The following is a 19,750-nucleotide window of genomic DNA, read 5'->3' on the forward strand; positions in this document are numbered from 1 at the left end:
ACAATTTGAATAGTCCTGAGATGGGGTATCGCAAATTACTCGCCTCATTTGAATTTCACAGATAAAAGATTTGGTGTCAAGACTGCGCATAGCACTCAGTCCCATGCTTGTTTCTGGCGTGTCTACCAACAGAGCTGCCACTGTGGCATCCCAGTGTGGTAGGGCTCTAATCATGCCAAATCCGTTACTAACCATGCTCATAGTGCATAGTTGCGGGGCAAAGGCACAAGAAAAATAGAAATCATTCAGCAGTATGTTGATATTGATACGTCCTGAATCATGAAGATATCTATTGTATAGGTCTACAACTTTACTTCCGCCGATTTTTCTCGGAGTTCGGGGCTTTATTGCGAAAAACTTACAAAAAAATTATCATTCTGGCCACTACATTCTCCCATCTTTCGGGTAGCATACGAATCCCATGGTGGAGGAACTGGTCGTCTTTTGTGGAGATCCATGAATCGATTCATTTTTTCACTTGTTCACATGATCGGAAGTGCTGGTCAACCAGACTGTACGCCACTGATCGAAAATCGTGGGAGCAACGTATGGAGAATACGGCGGGAGGGATAGGACTTCTCATTTCAACGTTTCTATGTATATTTTGACGCGTTTTGCAACATGGGGTCGAGCACTGACCTGCTGCAAAATTATCTTTACGTGTCTATCACTGTATTGTGGCCGTTTGTGTTTCAGTGCTGGGCTCGAACGCATCAATTGCTTTCGACAGTGATGTCCTGTGACTGTCTTCGTCTGTTTCAGTAGCTACGAAAACGTTCTGTCTTCCCCCGCCATGCCGGTCTTCGACATCAAAATCACCGTTCTGAAGGCGTTGAAAACATTCTCTGCACGTTCTTCCACAAATAGTTCCCTCACCTTTGGTCTTGCCCAGCATTTTAAGAGCCACAGCCGCAGATTTCTTCATGTTACAGCAGGAAATTAAAACTTCCCGCAATTGGCGAGAAATGGGTACGTAAGTTGACGTACTTAATCGAGAATAACCTCATGATGCAACCACAAATTGACTAATATCTTTATGACATTATGTTTACAGATGCCTAAGCTTATTGTTTTACACCTATGACCAACCACCTGAACCCCACTTGCCGCTACTGCCGTCTATTTCGAAAAGGCGGGAGCAAAGTTGTAAACCTAATAAATATTCTTAAAATTTTCTTTTTGAAGTAAGAAAAAATAATTTATACAGGTAAAAATAAAGTAACAATTATGAAATATAAGTATTTTGCATTAGAAAATTGTGGTATCGATAGCTACGATGTCACGACGTAGGTACAAGTTCTTAGGTTGGCACTACGAGAGCGGACGATCCACACCGACGACAGCGCCCTCTAGCCAGCGCTGTGCAGCTCTACGAGCGCCGCTCCAGATTCAACACATTTGTTCACGAGCAGACGACCAACCAAAATTGTTTCTTTTCCATAGTGGGCGAGCCACTACAGATTTTGCCTTTGTAACTTCTGCTAACTTTGATACATCCGGTTTCGCACCTACGTGCTCATCATTGCCAAAGTTATGTAACCATATTTTATTATTCGTCTTCCCTAGAGTAAACATCTTTTACTTTAGAATGAAATTTTCACTCTACAGCGGAGTGTGCGCTGATGTGAAACTTCCTGGCAGATTAAAACTGTGTGCCGGACCGAGACTCGAACTCGGGACCTTTGCCTTTCGCGGGCAAGTGCTCTACCAACTGAGCTACCTAGGTTCGCAGGAGAGCTTCTGTGAAGTTTGGAAGGTAGGAGACGAGGCACTGGCGGAATTATAGCTGTGGGGACGGGGCGTGATTCGTGCTTGGGTAGCTCAGTTGGTAGAGCACTTGCCCGCGAAAGTCAAAGGTCCCAAGTTCGAGTCTCGGTCTGGCACACAGTTTGAATCTTTTACTTTACTTGCAGTACCGACGTATTTCTACCTCACCTGCTCGTCTTAGCTTCCTACATTCGGCCTACCCTCCAAATTACAGGAGCAGACCCACGCGCCGCCTTCCAGGCGGGATAGAAAGAAAAGTCGTATTTACATAAATTTAGTGTTTCATAAGTGTCGCATCTGGGCACTCCCCACATGCAGTCTTTTGTTTAACAGCAGCTTGGGGTAGCTGGTGGTTGCTCACAGTTGGACTTGTGGTAACACACATCGAATCAACCCCACGGTGTGTCAAGGGTGGCAATGGAATGGCAAACTTCCGTCTGACACAGCATTCGGGTAGAATCTGGAGAATACAGTGGTGTGCACCTGCTGGCCACACCTCCAGTGGCTCCAAGTTACGAGCGTCCGTTGCTGCCGCGATACAGGATGGCCGGCAGCAACCAGTAAACCCACTTGCACTTGGACCTTCTTCGCTACGACGCTATCGTTCGTGATTAATACAGCGAGGTTCATCCTAATTGCTGTTGTATAAGCTGGAGTCTGTTTCCTGCTGCAGTATTTATAATGAGTCTTCGTTCCCATGGAGAAATACATATAGACTACATTCTGAGCATTGAGTTAAATTGTTCCCTAATCATTTCCGTTCCTGTCCAGCTTTCCTAAGACAAAAATTTCCACAGCAGTCTGTAGCACACGTTTCCTTACTGTTCTGTACGAAATCATACACAAATGGACTCCGTCATGTTTGGCAGTTTTCGTTAGTGTGTGTGATGCAGTGTCCCTCTACTAATGAAGACGAAAACGAAAATAAATATTGACAGACGTTTCCAGAATGAGATTTTCACTCTGCAGCGGAGTGTGCGCTGATATGAAACTTCCCGGCAGATTAAAACTTTGTGCCCGACCGAGACTCGAACTCGGGACCTTTGCCTTTCGCGGGCAAATGCTCTACCATCTGAGCTACCGAAGCACGACTCACGCCCGGTACTCACAGCTTTACTTCTGCCAGTACCTCGTCTCCTACTTTCCAAACTTTACAGAAGCTCTCCTGCGAACCTAGCAGAACTAGCACTACTGAAAGAAAGGATATTGCGGATACATGGCTAAGCCACAGCCTGGGGGATGTTTCCAGAATGAGATTTTCACTCTGCAGCGGAGTGTGCGCTGATAAGAAACTTCCTGGCAGATTAAAACTGTGTGCCCGACTGTGTGCTAGTTCTGCTAGTTTCGCAGGAGAGCTTCTGTAAAGTTTGGAAAGTAGGAGACGAGGTACTGGCAGAAGTAAAGCTGTGAGTACCGGGCGTGACTCGTGCTTCGGTAGCTCAGATGGTAGAGCACTTGCCCGCGAAAGGCAAAGGTCCCGAGTTCGAGTCTCGGTCGGGCACACAGTTTTAATCTGCCAGGAAGTTTCATTGACAGACGTTTTCAATCAAGCAGACTTAGACTATTCATTCAACTGTACTCATGAATGTCAAGAGTCTCAAAATCCTTTCTGAGCAGGAATCATGAAACTAGTGGACTGAGTAGTCATTTGAAACAAAGGCTAATGATTAAAATGGTATGACAAAAGATAAATAAAAATAATAATATTTGCCCCAGCGATTATTTCTTTCGTAAGCTCTTTCTGCTATTGTTGAAATGATGTTATTTTGCCTCAAAATGTTTCCCATGAGTTTGTCTTCTTGTTTGGATGTGCCTACAGAGATATTTAGTTTCCTGTATTCTTCTCAGCATTGTTTCATTGGTATCTCTGTCTGTCCATCTGGTCTTTAATATCTTTCTGTTGTGTCAACTCTCCAGTGTTTCTAGCCGTCTTGTTCCTTGCTTCCCTCCTGTTGTCCAAGTTTCACACTTGTAGAGGGCCATGCTGAACAGTAATGCTTTCATGAGCCATTTCCTTGTTTCCAGACTAACGTTCTTGTTGGCGAGTAAATTCTTTCTCAAGAGAAATGCGATCTTGGTCTACCCTACTCTGCTCACAGATTCTTTCCGGTTTGTGGTCACTGCCTATGTCTACAGATGGATAGTTGCCACAGCCTTTAAGTTGGTTTCTAAGACGTGGTTTCACTGAAATATAGTAGGCATCTTGTCGCCTTAAGTCTCCTGGGGCCTTACTGATGCATCTTATCCTAAAGACCACAAAACATACAATGTCTATCTAATCTTCTCATTTTATGTTAAGGTACGAGAAAATATTCAGGAAACAGTCTCAGAACGTGTGGATATGATGTCTGCAAAATAAGGGATTGTTTACTGATCTCTTTGTTGCAGTTAGAGGTACTTAGAAAGTCCATCAACGTTCAGTGAATGTGTAGTGCTTCATTTTAAGATTTCACCATAGTGCAAAATATTTTTATTTTTATTTCTTTTTTAATAAAAACTGGTAAAGTCTATGTTACTTTTTTTCCTTCTATGAATATCATGTTTTTAATCATTTAAAAAACGTCTGGAATGATGTTTCTATCGCTGACAGCTTGCCACTGGGGTGAAAGATCGCTACCACAATAAAGAAAAAACATTAGGGAATCTTCAGACACCGCTGTCTATTACAAATGGATATTCGCTTCACGAGAAGCAGAAGGGCAAGGCTGTTCTTCTTTAGCAGTTTTTTTCTAAAATATACTTTTCGATTCCTATAATCTAGATTTACTTTAAAACACCTTCCACCCATGTTACTGATTTTCAACGGCTTCTAAAGCGACTTTTGAGTATTCCTGTTGTGCAACAAGTCATGAAACAGCCTCCGAAAACGTCATTACATTCTCTCTCTCTCGGTTTCATTCTACATACTGGCCCTCAACTGCAGGCGCTCACATTCCACATCGACGATTAACTCCTAAAGACCTTTACTGTAAGACTTTATGCCTCTCGCGCAGTTTGCCACCAACCATTCCGACAAATCCCATTTCTCTTCTCTCCGAGCCCTGCGTTCCTTGAACTGTATCCATAATTTTTCAGGACATACTATACACTCATGTACCTTCAAACACCTACAAAATTTACATTTTTCCGATAAAAGATTTTAACGAAAGCAACAGTTAAATACACAAAGCAAAATTCCGTCTGAATAACTTAGTTATTGGATCCATCCATCAAATCCACGTCAGTCTTCTGTAACACCACATTTCACTTAAACGCAAAGGTACACCGCCGTTTCATAGTTTCAGAAATAGATTTCTATCACTTAAATTTATTAATTTTATTAGAATTCCAGCAATGGAACATAAATGTTTATCAATCAAGTTGTTAATTTCAGTCAGTGATGACCATCTTTTGACATGAGAATATGCTGTTCCTGAACATGTAGAAGGTAAATCAGAGCGATTAGCAATATAAGCTTCTTCACAGAGGAACAGCTTTAAGTACCATAAGTATCACAGCAACATACATGTTGACGCTTTGAGGAAAGAAGTTCGACTTCAGTGTATATTCGATGTTAACACATCTTTCTTTTATAGAAACTGTTGTTTTATTATTGCCAGCCCACTTTACGTGCACTTATCTCGGCCACCTTTCGTTAGATTGTTGCCGAAATAACGAAATACGTAAACTTTTTTAAGTATCCAATTCATTAATCGAAGTTCCTCGATTTAATTCAACTACACTCCACTCGCTTCATTTGGCTTTTGTTGAAGTTCATCTTATATTTTCTTTTCGAGTTACTACCCTTTCCGGTCAAATGATCTTTCAAATACTTTGCCGTCACTGACAGAATTAAAGTGTCATTGATGAACCTTAAAATTTTTATATCTTCTCACTAGCAACTTCGATAAACTACTTATTGGTTTCCTTTACGGCCTAGATGGGAGACAGTCTGCAACCCTATCTCAGTCGCAGCCTCCCATTCATTTCCTTTGACTCTTAGGATCTGTGAGTTGGCGAAACTAACGAATGTGAATGCAAAAAGTCAGTACATCCTTCATTTGTGTGGCCATATTTTCCGTAGTCGCTTTACAATTCGTGACGGTATTTTCGTTTTGTCGTTGGAAATACAATGGAATGCGTGTCTTTTTCTCTTTTCCATCAAGGTGTTAAGCAATACTGAAAGATATGAACATCATAAGAATCAGTAAAGACAGACGCCTCCTTCCTTTCCAAGAAAATGTCAAAATATATAAGGTATTACCACAAACAGTTGCTCAATGACCAAATAAATATCGTAAACTAGACACTATACAAAATACAGTACGCTTGTTCGCCCACTGCTTGAATACTGATCAGCAGTATGGGATCCGTACCAGATAGGGTTGATAGAAGAGATAGAGAAGATCCAACGAAGAGCAGCGCGCTTCGTTACAGGATCATTTAGTAATCGCGAAAGCGTTACGGAAATGATGGATAAACTCCAGTGGAAGACTCTGTAGGAGAGACGCTCAGTAGCTCGGTACGGACTTTTGTTGAAGAGAACATACCTTCACCGAGGAGTCAAGCAGAATATTGCTCCCTCCTACGTATATCTTGCGAAGAGGCCATGAGGATAAAATCAGAGAGATTAGAGCCCACACAGAGGCATACCGACAATCCTTCTTTCCACGAACAATACGAGACTGGAATAGAAGGGATAACCGATAGAGGTACTCGAGGTACCCTCCACCACACACCGTCGGGTGGCTTGGGGAGTATGGATGTAGATGTAGATGTAGATGTAGAACTGGAGAAATTACATGAAAAAGAAAGGAGCCTATGACATCCTTCACCCTCTACCACCCAACCCCCGCCCCCTTCCCACCCAATTTCATTTCACTTCTTACTCCTCACCATCCCCTGCAACTCATGATCCATCATCACACATCTCGCTACCATACACTTATGACCACTCATCATGGGTTTCCCCCCCCCCTCCTCCCCCAAAAAAAACCACGTCCATCACTATTCCTTCACTACTCTTGCGCAGTGTATAAGTATACAAATACACAGCAACATAATTAAATAGAATTATGCATGTATAATTAACTAAAATTTTAAAAAATTGAAAAGTATAGGGAAAAGACAACTAGTGGTAATGTTATCTTGGCAACACTACAAAACACAAACCACAATACACACTTCGAAGTAAAAAAATTTTTTTTGTATCCCACCTGGATGGCGGCGCGTGGGTTAGATCAGGAAAAGGTAAAACACGTCGGTACCGTTGTATGAATCTAAATCCCCTTTACTCAAGCAATAAGAATACATAACTTGCAAGGTGGTGCGAAGTCGAAGCGGAGTGTTCTGGCTGTGTGCACCTGATGAAATGGGGCGAAGCAGTCGCGGAGTTCGTAGAACTCGACAGCACCGGCTAGAGGGCGCTGTCGTCTGTGTCTCGTGGTAGTGCCAACCTTTGAAACTATGTGTTGCTATCGATACCACAAAAATAACCGGAAAACAGTGGTGTGCAAAAGAAGTGTGAAGTGGAAAACATAAGATATGCATAGTTTTGCAGAAAAACAGAAATTAGACTACAAGTATCAGTGTCTAATGGAGCAAGACACCAAGGAATCAGACAGCATTTCCTACTGTAGCAGAGAAAGCAAACGGAAATCACTATAAGTACTAATTGAAACTAATTGTTAACGAAAGGTTTTTCGATCTTAAAAACAAATCAGATGGCAAATATCTTTAATTACAGTCCACTGATGATGCTTTATGTCCAGCGAAACGCTTCTGGCGAAAAAAAAAGAAAAACACTTATTTTCTTGTAGTTGCAACGACAGAATGAAAATACCGTCAGCAAAAAATCGTGTTTGCAGTGTCAGACTGGTCTGTAACAGCCCGACGTCTAGGTTAGGTTGGAATGTGGCAGTTTTGCTTTGAGTTGGTGAATACGACGAAAGCGAAAGGAAAACTCTGCCTGAAGTGTGTTGCACTCATCAGAAGTGTCAACACATCCCATCTCCGCAAAAACGTGACTCCGCACGACTGTCTCAAACTCCTGCGCTCTTGACGGCAATCTACCTCACCGCACCCTTGGTACCGCCCTGGTCTTAGTTTGAACGTGCCATGGAAGAGCACACCACGAATCAGTGAAGAGGCCATCTCCACGTAAACTTGCCTTCTGCTAGACCGCCTGTCCTCGCCATCGTAGCGGCGCGGCGGCCGGTCTGCGTTTGCCAGCAGTGTTTTCTCTGACAACACGGAGCACTGTGCATGGTTGTGTCTCCTCGTTAGCGGGCGTCTCCGAAGGAAGCCCACGTGCCGTTCGTGTACTCAGCGCGCAGCTGTCAACACAGAGCCGCGCCACGCCCCCTAACTCTCAAAAGCGGCAAGTGTCAGTCAATACCACGTGCTTTGTCATACTAGCAAGGCTAATGATATAAGCAGATGCCATATTTCGACGAATTTACGCACATTAGTTGGCAGCCACCTGGAACTAGATCCTGCGAAGGGGTTTGGTCGCTGTGCTACCGTTCTCAGACCAGGGGGAGTCCTTAGTCCACATAATAATATGGAAATTTTATCAACACATGTCAGCATCGCAACCAAACATTTTCCGATGAACTGCATATATAGCGCCATGTAGATACCGGTTGTATCGCGTACACAATGTATAAAAGACAGTGCATTGGCGGAGCTGTCATTTGGATTCAGATGATTCATGTGAAATGGTTTCCTACGTTATTATGGCTGCCCGAAGGGAATTAATAGAATTTGGGGCGCTCGGGACATTCCATTTCGTAAATGGTCAGAAAATTCAGTAGTCCGAGATCCACAGTGTCAACAGTGTGTCAAATTTCAGGCATTACTCCTCACCACGGCCAACGCAATGACCAATGGCCTTCTCTTAACGACAGAGAGCAGCGACGTTTGCGTGAAGTTGTCAGTGCTAACAGACAAGCAACACTACGTGAAATAACCGCAGCAGTCAACGTGGGACTTTCGACGAACTATTCGTTAGGGCCGTGCGACAAAATTTGGCGTTAATGGGCTATGGCAGCAGACGACCGACGCGAATGCATTCGCTAACAGCACGACAACGCCTGCAGCGTCTCTCCAGGGCTCGTGACCATATCGGTTGAACCCTAGACTACTGGAAAACCGTGGCCTGGCCAGAACAGTCCCGATGTCGGTTGCTAAGAGCTAATGCTAGGCTTTGAGTGAGCCACAGAGCCCAAGAAACCATGTACTCAAGTTGTCAACAAGGCACTGTGGAAGCTGGTGGTGCCGCCATAACGGCACGGGCTGCGTTTACATGGAATGGACTGGGTGCTCTGGTCCAACTAAACAGTTCATTGACGGGAATGGTTATTATCGGCTACCTGGAGACCATCTTCAGCCATTCATGAATTTCATGTTCCCACGCGGCGACGGAATTTTAATGGATGACAATACGGAACGTCACCAGGCCAAAACTTTTTACGATTGGTTTAAAGAACATTCTGGACAATGCGAGTGAATAATCAGGCCACCTAGATCCCTCGACATGAATCCCATCGAATATTTATGGGTTCATAATCGAGAGGTCAGTTCGTGCAAAACATTCTACACTGCAACACTTTACCAAATTTTCTTTGTTTCTTTGAGTCATCGGTCTACTGACTGGTTTGATACGGCCCTCTACGAATTTCTCTCCTGCGCCAACCTCTCCATCTCAGAGTAGCACTTGCAACCTAAGACCTCAGTTATCTGCTGGATGTATGCCAATGTCTGTCTTCCTTTACAGTTTTTCCTCTCTACCGCTCCCTCTAGTACCGATAAAGTCATTGCCTGTTGTCATAACAGATGCCCTAACATCTTCTTCCTTCTCCCTGTCAATGTTTTTCACATATTCGTTTCCTCTCCAACTACGCGCAGAACCGCCTCATTCCTTACCTTATCGGTCCACCTAACTTTCAACATTCGTCTGTAGTACCACGTCTCAGACGCTTCTATTCTCTTCCGTTCAGGTTTTCCCACAGACCACGTTTCACTACCATACAGTGCTGTGCTCCAAATGTACATTCTCACAAATTTAATCCTCAAGTTAAGGCCTATGTTTGATACCAACAGACTTCTCTTGGCCAGGAGTGCCCTTTTTGCCACTGCCAGCCTGATTTGGTGTCCTCCTTGCTCCGTCCATCATTGGTTGTTTTGCTGCCTGGGTAGTAGAATTCCTTAATTTCATTTACGACCTTCATTTACGACCTTCAATCGTGGTGTTAAGTTTGTGGCAGTTGTCATTTCTGCTAGTTCTCATTACTTTCGCCTCTCTTGGATTTACTCTCAGTCCGTATACTACACTCAATAGATTGTTCTTTACATTCGGCAGATACTGTAATTCTTCTTCGCTTTCACTCAGGATAGCAATATCATCAGCGAATCATACCACTCATATCCTTTCACCTATCACTGATATCCTTTCCATTCCTGAGCCTTTTTATATTTCCATCATTGCTTGAACAATAGGGGCGATAGACTACATCCCTGTTTTACACCCTCTTTAATCCGAGCACTTCGTTCTTGATCGTCCACTCATAATTTCCCAATTATGGACCGCTATAGACGCGGTACCTCTGCATGGGGTTTTCAACGACTTGTTGAGTCCACGCAATGGCGGCTCGTTGCATCAGGTCGGGCAAAATGAGGTCTGGCAAGATATGAGGCGGTATCCCGCTACTTTTTTCACCTCAGTGTACTTCACCCGTCTCTATAGTTCAGTGGCCATCGCGTCTAGCTGCTATGCGGAGTGTCCGGCTTCGACTTCCGGTGGTGTCAGGGATCTTTCCTTAGTAGAAAGACAGAAACGGACCGAATTCAGGCTCCGTGATGCCAGCTGAGCAGCTACTTGGCTGAGGTGTAGCGGCTGCAAGGGCAAGAAAAGGTGTGTCGATCTCAGGTCCTCAGTACCGTTTCTGAATAAAGCCTTTGCCAGAAGATGACATGGCAGTCGGTCAGTAGCGATTGGTCCCTCTGGACCGGAATGCGGAGCCTCACATTGCTTGCTCGCAGATATACTACAAACGGAAAGTCCTTGGTAACTGAGGCGTTGCCTAAATGGTGGACTTTAGTTTCCTCCAAGAAGACAAAGTAGGGTATTGCACTTTTTAATATTCCATCCCAATCAGTAAGCAAAAAATATGGCTCCAAATAAGTGCATTTTATGTGCAAGTATTCACCATTATTGCACTGCTTAATAGTCACTGGCAGGAAACAATTACAAACAAAATATGCTTTCCTTACTTTCTCTCTTGCTTCGTGTCGGGTTTGTCATCTGATGACTCAAACACATTTCTTCACTTTTCCGTCATTTATTAACATCAGATCATCTGTTCACAGGGTCCGCCCCCGGGAGCTGAGTGGTCAGCGCACCAGAAAGTCATTTCTAAGTGCCCGTGTTCGACTCCCGCCTGGGTCGGAGATTTTTCTCCGCTCAGGGAACCAGGTTTTAAATTGTAAGACATTTCCAGGGGCAGATGTGGATTCTGACCACAATCTATTGGTTATGAACCGCAGATTGAAACTGAAGAAACTGCAAAAAGGTGGGAATTTAAGGAGATGGGACCTGGATAAACTGAAAGAACCAGAGGTTGTAGAGAGTTTCAGGGAGAGCATAAGGGAACAATTGACAGGAATGGGGGAAATAAATACAGTAGAAGAAGAATGGGTAGCTCTGAGGGATGAAGTAGTGAAGGCAGCAGAGGATCAAGTAGGTAAAAATACGAGGGCTAATAGAAACCCTTGGGTAACAGAAAAATATTGAATTTAATTGATGAAAGGAGAAAATATAAAAATGCAGTAAATGAAGCAGGAATACACTCCTGGAAATTGAAATAAGAAAACCGTGAATTCACTGTCCCAGGAACGGGAAACTTTATTGACACATTCCTGGGGTCAGATACATCACATGATCACACTGACAGAACCACAGGTACATAGACACAGGCAACAGAGCATGCACAATGTCGGCACTAGTACAGTGTATATCCACCTTTCGCAGCAATGCAGGCTGCTATTCTCCCATGGAGACGATCGTAGAGAAGCTGGATGTAGTCCTGTGGAACGGCTTGCCATGCCATTTCCACCTGGGGCCTCAGTTGGACCAGCGTTCGTGCTGGACGTGCAGACCGCGTGAGACGACGCTTCATCCAGTCCCAAACATGCTCAATGGGGGACAGATCCGGAGATCTTGCTGGCCAGGGTAGTTGACTTACACCTTCTAGAGCACGTTGGGTGGCACAGAATACATGCGGACGTGCATTGTCCTGTTGGAACAGCAAGGTCCCTTCCCGGTCTAGGAATGGTAGAACGATGGGTTCGATGACGGTTTGGATGTACCGTGCACTATTCAGTGTCCCCTCGACGATCACCAGTGGTGTACGGCCAGTGTAGGAGATCGCTCCCCACACCATGATGCCGGGTGTTGGCCCTGTGTGCCTCGGTCATATGCAGTCCTGATTGTGGCGCTCACCTGCACGGCGCCAAACACGCATACGACCATCATTGGCACCAAGGCAGAAGCGACTCTCATCGCTGAAGACGACACGTCTCCATTCGTCCCTCCATTCACGCCTGTCGCGACACCACTGGAGGCGGGCTGCACGATGTTGGGGCGTGAGCGGAAGACGGCCTAACGGTGTGCGGGACCGTAGCCCAGCTTCATGGAGACGGTTGCGAATGGTCCTCGCCGATACCCCAGGAGCAACAGTGTCCCTAATTTGCTGGGAAGTGGCGGTGCGGTCCCCTACGGCACTGCGTAGGATCCTACGGTCTTGGCGTGCATCCGTGCGTCGCTGCGGTCCGGTCCCAGGTCGACGGGCACGTGCACCTTCCGCCGACCACTGGCAACAACATCGATGTACTGTGGAGACCTCACGCCCCACGTGTTGAGCAATTCGGCGGTGCGTCCACCCCCTCCCGCATGCCCACTATACGCCCTCGCTCAAAGTCCGTCAACTGCACATACGGTTCACGTCCACGCTGTCGCGGCATGCTACTAGTGTTAAAGACTGCGATGGAGCTCCGTATGCCACGGCAAACTGGCTGACACTGACGGCGGCGGTGCACAAATGCTGCACAGCTAGCGCCATTCGACGGCCAACACCGCGGTTCCTGGTGTGTCTGCTGTGCCGTGCGTGTGATCATTGCTTGTACAGCCCTCTCGCAGTGTCCGGAGCAAGTATGGTGGGTCTGACACACCGGTGTCAATGTGTTCTTTTTTCCATTTCCAGGAGTGTACAAACGTCTCAAAAATGAGATCGACAGGAAGTGCAAAATGGCTAAGCAGGGATGGCTAGAGGACAAATGTAAGGATGTAGAGGCTTGTCTCACTAGGGGTAAGATAGATACTGCCTACAGGAAAATGAAAGAGACCTTTGGAGAGAAGAGAACCGCTTGTATGAATATCAAGAGCTCAGATGGCAACCCAGTTCTAAGCAAAGAAGGGAAGGCAGAAAGGTGGAAGGAGTATATAGAGGGTTTATACAAGGGCGATGTACTCGAGGACAATATTATGGAAATGGAAGAGGATGTAGATGAAGATGAAATGGGAGATAAGATACTGCGTGAAGAGTTTGACAGAGCACTGAAAGACCTGCGTCGAAACAAGGCCCCGGGAGTAGACAACATTCCATTAGAACTACTGTTGGCCTTGGGAGAGCCAGTCCTGACAAAACTCTACCATCTGGTGAGCAAGATGTATGAGACAGGCGAAATACCCTCAGACTTCAAGAAGAATATAATAATTCCAATCCCAAAGAAACCAGGTGTTGACAGATGTGAAAATTACCGAACTATCAGTTTAATAAGTCACAGCTGCAAAATACTAACGCGAATTTTTTACAGGCGAATGGAAAAACTGGTAGAAGCGGACCTCGGGGAAGATCAGTTTGGATTCCGTAGAAATGTTGGAACACGTGAGGCAATATTAACCTTATGACTTATCTTAGAAGAAAGATTAAGAAAAGGCAAACCTACGTTTCTAGCATTTGTAGACTTAGAGAAAGCTTTTGACAACGTTAACTGGAATACTCTCTTTCAAATTCTGAAGGTGGCAGGGGTAAAATACAAGGAGCGAAAGGCTATTTACAATTTGTACAGAAACCAGATGGCAGTTATAAGAGTCGAGGGCCATGAAAGGGAAGCAGTGGTTTGGAAAGGAGTGATGTTATTCAATCTGTATATTGAGCAAGCAGAAAAAGGAAACAAAAGAAAAATTCGGAGTAGGTATTAAAATTCATGGAGAAGAAGTAAAAACTTTGAGGTTCACCGATGATATTGTAATTCTGTCAGAGACAGCAAATGACTTTGAAGAGCAGTTGAACGGAATGGACAGTGTCTTGAAAGGAGGATATAAGATGAACATCAACAAAAGCAAAACGAGGATAATGGAATGTAGTCAAATTAAATCGGGTGATGCTGAGGGGATTAGATCAGGAAATGAGACACTTAAAGTAGTAAACGAGTTTTGCTATTTAGGGAGTAAAATAACTGATGATGGTCGAAGTAGAGAGGATATAAAATGTAGACTGGCAATGGCAAGGAAATCGTTTCTGAAGAAGAGAAATTTGTTAACATCGAGTATAGATTTAAGTGTCAGGAAGTCGTTTCTGAAAGTATTTGTATGGAGTGTAGCCATGTATGGAAGTGAAACATGGACGATAACCAGTTTGGACAAGAAGAGAATAGAAGCTTTCGAAATGTGGTGCTACAGAAGAATGCTGAAGATAAGGTGGGTAGATCACGTAACTAATGAGGAGGTATTGAATAGGATTGGGGAGAAGAGAAGTTTGTGGCACAACTTGACTAGAAGAAGGGATCGGTTGATAGGACATGTTTTGAGGCATCAAGGGATCACAAATTTAGCATTGGAGGGCAGCGTGGAGGGTAAAAATCGTAGAGGGAGACCAAGAGATCAATACACTAAGCAGATTCAGAAGGATGTAGGTTGCGGTAGGTACTGGGAGATGAAGAAGCTTGCGCAGGATAGAGTAGCATGGAGAGCTGCATCAAACCAGTCTCAGGACTGAAGACCACAACAACAACAACAACAGGGACTGAATAGGTTGTCCTAATCATCATCATTTCATCCCCATTGACGTGCAAGTCGCCGAAGTGGCGTCAAATCGAAATACTTGCACCTGGTGAACGGTCTACCCGACGGGAGGCCCTAGTTATATGGCATTTACATTTAACTCTTCATAGCGCAACTTTTACAGACAGGTGAGATAAATGATAAACTTTTCAAACGAGTGGCCTAGTAAGTTAATCACGGACTTACAGGCATAGCACTTTCACAGTTCAGAAGCCAAATACAGGCTCTTAGAATTGGCACACAAGTCCATATTTATATTCATCATGATAATTTCCTCGAAACCGAACCTTTTAATTTGAAAACCTTTATAAACGGAGCAACAATTTTAATAAAGGGATACATTTTTGAAAACGTGAAAATTAGGGGTAAAAACTGGTTATTCAAATCTTATTCAATTTTACAAAAGAATATTCCAGAAAAGAGAGCGAGAGAGAACCACATAACTTACACCTGTGTAGAAATTTTGGGCAATACATAGTCTGCATGTATCGTAATATTGTTATACACTCCTGGAAATGGAAAAAAGAACACATTGACATCGGTGTGTCAGACCCACCATACTTGCTCCGGACACTGCGAGAGGGCTGTACAAGCAATGATCACACGCACGGCACAGCGGACACACCAGGAACCGCGGTGTTGGCCGTCGAATGGCGCTAGCTGCGCAGCATTTGTGCATCGCCGCCGTCAGTGTCAGCCGGTTTGCCGTGGCATACGGAGCTCCATCGCAGTCTTTAACACTGGTAGCATGCCGCGACAGCGTGGACGTGAACCGTATGTGCAGTTGACGGACTTTGAGCGAGGGCGTATAGTGGGCATGCGGGAGGCCAGGTGGACGTACCACCGAATTGCTCAACACGTGGGGCGTGAGGTCTCCACAGTACATCGATGTTGTCGCCAGTGGTCGGCGGAAGGTGCACGTGCCCGTCGACCTGGGACCGGACCGCAGCGACGCACGGATGCACGCCAAGACCGTAGGATCCTACGCAGTGCCGTAGGGAACCGCACCGCCACTTCCCAGCAAATTAGGGACACTGTTGCTCCTGGGGTATCGGCGAGGACCATTCGCAACCGTCTCCATGAAGCTGGGCTACGGTCCCGCACACCGTTAGGCCGTCTTCCGCTCACGCCCCAACATCGTGCAGCCCCCCTCCAGTGATGTCGCGACAGGCGTGAATGGAGGGACGAATGGAGACGTGTCGTCTTCAGCGATGAGAGTCGCTTCAGCCTTGGTGCCAATGATGGTCGTATGCGTGTTTGGCGCCGTGCAGGTGAGCGCCACAATCAGGACTGCATACGACCGAGGCACACAGGGCCAACACCCGGCATCATGGTGTGGGGAGCGATCTCTTACACTGGCCGTACACCACTGGTGATCGTCGAGCGGACACTGAATAGTGCACGGTACATCCAAACCGTCATCGAACCCATCGTTCTACCATTCCTACACCGGCAAGGGAACTTGCTGTTCCAACAGGACAATGCACGTCCGCATGTATCCCGTGCCACCCAACGTGCTCTAGAAGGTGTAAGTCAACTACCCTGGCCAGCAAGATCTCCGGACCTGTCCCCCATTGAGCATGTTTGGGACTGGATGAAGCGTCGTCTCACGCGGTCTGCACGTCCAGCACGAACGCCGGTCCAACTGAGGCGCCAGGAGGAAATGGCATGGCAAGCCGTTCCACAGGACTACATCCAGCATCTCTACGATCGTCTCCATGGGAGAATAGCAGCCTGCATTGCTGCGAAAGGTGGATATACAGTGTACTAGTGCCGACATTGTGCATGCTCTGTTGCCTGTGTCTATGTGCCTGTGGTTCTGTCAGTGTGATCATATGATGACTCTGACCCCAGGAATGTGTCAATAAAGTTTCCCGTTCCTGGGACAATGAATTCACGGTGTTCTTATTTCAATTTCCAGGAGTGTATTTTTCCAATAAAATATTTCTGATAAAACTAACTAAACTGTCACAACCAAGAAACTGACGGCTACAAATGCGAAACATCTTTAACGAACTTTCGACAGTACCTGACACATACTAATTACACATTACGTATTTAACAGAGTGTGTGAAAGAAATTTAAAGTGTTATTTAAATCATTTGTTTCCCCATTTACTTTCAATTACTTTCTTTACTTTAAGCTGAGTGGTGCGTTGGCGAAGCTTTTTAAGTTAAAATCGCCAGCCGAAGTGGCCGTGCGGTTAAAGGCGCTGCAGTCTGGAACCGCAAGACCGCTACGGTCGCAGGTTCGAATCCTGCCTCGGGCATGGATGTTTGTGATGTCCTTAGGTCAGTTAGGTTTAACTAGTTCTAAGTTCTAGGGGACTAATGACCTCAGCAGTTGAGTCCCATAGTGCTCAGAGCCACATCGGCACCAATGATGCAACGTCGCTTACAGCCCGTCTGTTTGCATCACCAAGTACATTGAAGAGCCAAAACATGACCCACTGCGAAAGTGAATGCCACTCGATGGCGTTGCCAGGGTGTGATGCAATCACATTAAAGTGACCATCGCCTATGTTCGACGTCAGCGTGCAACAATCACTCACACACATCACCTGGCAGCACTAGCAGTGGAGCAGTGTGAGCCGGGTATGGCTCGCGTTCACGCCAATTGTTGTTTGTCATCTACTATTACGGTACTGCCGCCTCGTTTTCTTATTTCATTTACTGGCGTCACTAACTTCCTACCTTACTTGTCCGTGAGCGGCAGCAGCAGCGTATCGATGAGTGCACTGCCGTAACATCTCTGGAGGGACCGGTAGTATTTCCGGATCGTCGTGTGTTTGGTAGTCGGATTGGAGACGGACCAGCAGTGGAGTCGGGACGCAGCAGCAGTGGAGTCGGGGCACGGAGCGCCGGTGAGGCGCCGACATCCAGTGCTCGCCGACCGCTGGCGACACAAACGGACAGTCCGACGGAGGGAGATTGGAGCGGGACGACCGTTGGTTGGTCGTTCGGTTGGTCGTCTCATAGGCCGACGTATATTTGCTCCTTTCACCGTTTCCAGAGCTGGGCAGTTGGTCGGTTGGCGTGGAGCAGCGAGGAAATCTCCGAGGAGATGGTGGAGGCCGCTCGGGGAGACCACGCGCGGTCGGAGTGTGTGGTGCTGTTCCCATTGCTACGAGGTCCGTGGCTCACCGATCCTCTACACGAAAGTTGGCAAGTCACGACTGTTCACACTGTGGCGTTTGGATTTCGTTTTCGGCTGTTGGGATATTCCCACGAGCAACAACGTGTGTTTTCAAGTTGGCAAATTTTAGCCATCCTCCCGTGGAGTTTAACTGTACTAGTTATTCCTGAAGAGGAGCAGCAGCCTTTTCAGTAGTTGCAAGGGCAACAGTCTGGATGATTGACTGATCTGGCCTTGTAACAATAACCAAAACGGCCATGCTGTGCTGGTACTGCGAACGGCTGAAAGCAAGGGGAAACTACAGCCGTAATGTTTCCCGAGGGCATGCAGCTTTACTGTATGATTACATGATGATGGCGTCCTCTTGGGTAAAATATTCCGGAGGTAAAATAGTCCCCCATTCGGATCTCCGGGCGGGGACTACTCAAGAGGATGTCGTTATCAGGAGAAAGAAAACTGGCGTTCTACGGATCGGAGCGTGGAATGTCAGATCCCTTAATCGGGCAGGTAGGTTAGAAAATTTAAAAAGGGAAATGGATAGGTTGAAGTTAGATATAGTGGGAATTAGTGAAGTTCGGTGGCAGGAGGAACAAGACTTCTGGTCAGGTGACTACAGGGTTATAAACACAAAATCAAATAGGGGTAATGCAGGAGTAGGTTTAATAATGAATAGGAAAATAGGAATGCGGATAAGCTACTACAAACAGCATAGTGAACGCATTATTGTGGCCAAGATAGATACGAAGCCCACACCTACTACAGTAGTACAAGTTTATATGCCAACTAGCTCTGCAGATGACGAAGAAATTGAAGAAATGTATGATGAAATAAAAGAAATTATTCAGATTGTGAAGGTAGACGAAAATTTAATAGTCATGGGTGACTGGAATTCGAGTGTAGGAAAAGGGAGAGAAGGAAACATAGTAGGTGAATATGGATTGGGGGACAGAAATGAAAGAGGAAGCCGCCTGGTGGAATTTTGCACAGAGCACAACATAATCATAGCTAACACTTGTTTTAAGAATCATGAAAGAAGGTTGTATACATGGAAGAACCCTGGAGATACTAAAAGGTATCAGATAGATTATGTAATGGTAAGACAGAGATTTAGGAACCAGGTTTTAAATTGTAAGACATTTCCAGGGGCAGATGTGGACTCTGACCACAATCTATTGGTTATGACCTGTAGATTAAAACTGAAGAAACTGCAAAAAGGTGGGAATTTAAGGAGATGGGACCTGGATAAACTAAAAGAACCAGAGGTTGTACAGAGATTCAGGGAGAGCATAAGGGAGCAATTGACAGGAATGGGGGAATTAAATACAGTAGAAGAAGAATGGGTAGCTTTGAGGGATGAAGTAGTGACAGCAGCAGAGGATCAAGTAGGTAAAAAGACGAGGGCTAGTAGAAATCCTTGGGTAACAGAAGAAATATTGAATTTAATTGATGAAAGGAGAAAATATAAAAATGCAGTAAGTGAAACAGGCAAAAAGGAATACAAACGTCTCAAAAATGAGATCGACAGGAAGTGCAAAATGGCTAAGCAGGGATGGCTAGAGGACAAATGTAAGGATGTAGAGGCCTATCTCACTAGGGGTAAGATAGATACCGCCTACAGGAAAATTAAAGAGACCTTTGGAGATAAGAGAACGACTTGTATGAATATCAAGAGCTCAGATGGAAACCCAGTTCTGAGCAAAGAAGGGAAAGCAGAAAGGTGGAAGGAGTATATAGAGGGTCTATACA

This window comes from Schistocerca serialis, chromosome 1 (assembly GCF_023864345.2).
Source record: "Schistocerca serialis cubense isolate TAMUIC-IGC-003099 chromosome 1, iqSchSeri2.2, whole genome shotgun sequence".
Classification (NCBI taxonomy): Eukaryota; Metazoa; Arthropoda; class Insecta; order Orthoptera; family Acrididae; genus Schistocerca; species Schistocerca serialis.